The following is a 3,074-nucleotide window of genomic DNA, read 5'->3' as shown; positions in this document are numbered from 1 at the left end:
GCTACTTAATCATGCCTTTTGCTATAAAAACAAAATAAAAGAATAAAGTTCAAGGGAGTTTGGAAACACTACGACTCTAGACACTTTATTAGCCCCCCCTCCCCCCCCCCCCCCCCCTTAGGGGAAGCATTGTCCTCAATGATTCAAAAGAAAAGAAAATTAAAGAGTAGAAGAAGTAGAAGAAGGAGTAGAAGAAGAGTAGGAGAAAGAGAGAAGAGAGAAGAGAGAAGAGAAGAGAGGAAGAGGAAAGCTCACAATGTCTATTGAGGTCATAAGGAGGACCATGGAGTTGTAGGTGTTGCATCATCCGGCGGAGCATCACATTATTTTCTTGAGTTAAGCGGTTGCCCCTTTGAACATCGTTCCTTAGTCCGGCGATTTCGACACCTTGCCTTTGTTGCTCTGTGCTCACTCTTTCAACTTCATTGTGAATCCATGCCCATCTTTGATCTTCATTAAGCTCATCGGCTTCATGGTCATGGCTCTCTCCCTCATGGTGCAAGTTAGCACCTTCTCCTTCCTCTTGGTGCAAGTGAGCACCTTCTCCCGCATCATGAGCTTGCTCACCAAGAACCTGTATATCATCAACATACAACCAATTCTCTTCCACCTCGGTGGTGGTCCAAGATGGGTTAGGAAGTAAAAACATAATAGGCACATTTAGCTTGAGTTGGTATTTCATGGGTGGACGATGTTTTATGAAATTCATAGCAATGAGGGTTTCCCTATTGAGCCTATTGTTTCCCTCAATCGGTTTGATCCCCTCATCCTCACTCACCCCAAAACACCTAGCTATGTATGTAATGATGCCACCCACCACTATGTCTCCCTTACCGGCTGGTCTAGTACCTACAAAGTCGAGGTAATCAATCAAGTAGAAGCAAGTGTTGACGGGGTGGTTAAATAGCATTGCCCATAACATAAACAAATCATCGTTCTAGTGTTTCCTAGCTCGGTTCTACCCCAAATAGTGCAAGACATTACCCTTTGAAGGTACCTAAGGACCGGGTTGTGAATGTTGCTAGCTTTGTTGGACCTAGAGACAAAAGATGTAAGGCCAGTGATACGCTCCCAAAAGGCAGCTGGTTGGTAGTTTTCTAGTTTTAGGCTAGGATCCCAAGAATCATGAATATACCCCTCGTTTGCAAAACCTAAGGCTTCATAAAAGTGTTGAAGAGACATGTTATAATCAATATTCATTAACCGGAAAACAACTCTATGGTTAGGGTTATCAAAATTCAGCTTATCTTTAGTGAAAACAATTGAGCTTAAAAATTCATAAGTGAAATTTTCATAACCCAGCATAGGTGTTAGCATATCGGTCCAACCTAGCCTTCCTATCAACCTAAAAACATCATCTCTAAGCCCTAGTGCACTCAAATCATAAGAATCAGGATATCAAGAGGGATATAAGGTTTTAGAGATAATATTTTTGTACATGTCCCTTTGCTTGTTGTCTTTGAACTGGATTTCATGATTCTTGACTTGTGCTTGCTTCTTTGAGGGAGGACCGGAGGAGCTTGCTGGTTCCTTACCACTTCTTCTTGAAGCCATTGACCTTGGGTGTGGATTTGTTCGAAGGTTTAAGGTTTTGGAAGATTTTTGGTGGAAAGGATTGGTTTAGGGTTTGGGTTGATGTTTGAATAAGGTTTAGGGGTTTGGTTATGGAGGTTTAGTTGAGAATTTGTGTTTGTTGGGTTAGGTTTTGAAAGATTTAGGGTTTTGGTGAATTATGTGTTGGAGTGGATGAAAGTTGTTTTTGATTGGTGGTTTGTGTTTGGAATAAAGTTTGGAATTGATTTGGTGAAAGAATTGTGTGAATTGGTGGAGTTTTGAGTGAGATATGAAGGTTTGAAGATGGGTGGTTATGGAGGTTTAGAGAGAAGTTTGAAAGATGAAAGAGGGTTGTGGTTTGTGAATGAGGAAGAAGGAAGAAAAATTTTATGTTATAGGGTGTGTAGAGGTCGGGCACGGCCGTGCCAACCTTGGCACGGGCCGTGCCAACATTCTGACTTCATGGCCCCTTTTTGTGTTGTAGCATCTGGCACGGCCGTGCCAACCTTAGCACGGGCCGTGCCAACCTTCTGGTCCTGGGGACTTCAATTTTTTTCATTTTCTTGAATCGTACTCGGACAATTACCTACAAAACAACCTAAAACAAAGAAAAACAAACAAAATAAAAGCAATTAAATACGTGGGTTTCCTCCCACGAAGCGCTCTTTTACCGTCACTAGCTTGACGAAAGATTTAAGAATAGTTCCTCATGGAGGATCTGAGAGGGCTAGGATTTTTCTTCTTCAACAGCTTCTCCTGCATTGTAAATCTTTAGTCTTTGGCCATTAACCTTGAAAGGTCCAGTCTTTTCAGAAAAAATTTCAATTGCCCCATAGGGGTAGACATTACGAACAGTGAACGGACCAGACCACCTTGATCTTAACTTACCTGGAAAAAGCCTTAACCTAGAGTTAAAGAGCAGCACAAGATCACCGCTCTTGAAGTTCCTTTTGAGGATATGCTTGTCATGCCAATTTTTAGTTCGTTCTTTGTAAATACGGGCATTCTCATAAGCATCTATCCTAAGTTCCTCTACCTCACTTAATTGAAGTTTTCTCTTATGACCGGCTAACTTTGGGTCCAAGTTGCGGCTTCTTATTGCCCAATAAGCTTTGTGCTCAAGTTCAACCGGAAGGTGACAAGATTTTCCATAAATTAGTTTAAAAGGTGTCATTCCAATTGAAGTTTTGTAAGCTGTTCTATAAGCCCAAACAGCATCGTCAAGCTTACTTGACCAATCCTTCCTAGAGTTTGAAACTGTTTTTTCAAGAATGGCTTTTATTTGTCTATTGGAGACCTCAACTTGTCCACTAGTTTGTGGGTGATAGGGTATAGCAATTTTGTGTTTCACTCCATATTTTTGTAAAAGTTTTTCAAAATGTTTAGAGATGAAGTGAGACCCTCCATCGCTTATGACAACCCTTGGCACCCCAAACCTTGGAAAGATAGTCTTTTTGAAAAACTTTATAACAACATGTGCATCATTAGTGGGAGAGGCAACAACCTCAACCCATTTGGAC

The sequence above is a fragment of the Medicago sativa genome, chromosome 3 (genome assembly GCF_051527215.1).
Source record: "Medicago sativa cultivar Bolivia chromosome 3, Bolivia_mono, whole genome shotgun sequence".
Lineage (NCBI taxonomy): Eukaryota > Viridiplantae > Streptophyta > Magnoliopsida > Fabales > Fabaceae > Medicago > Medicago sativa.
Note: the sequence above shows the minus strand (reverse complement) of the source record.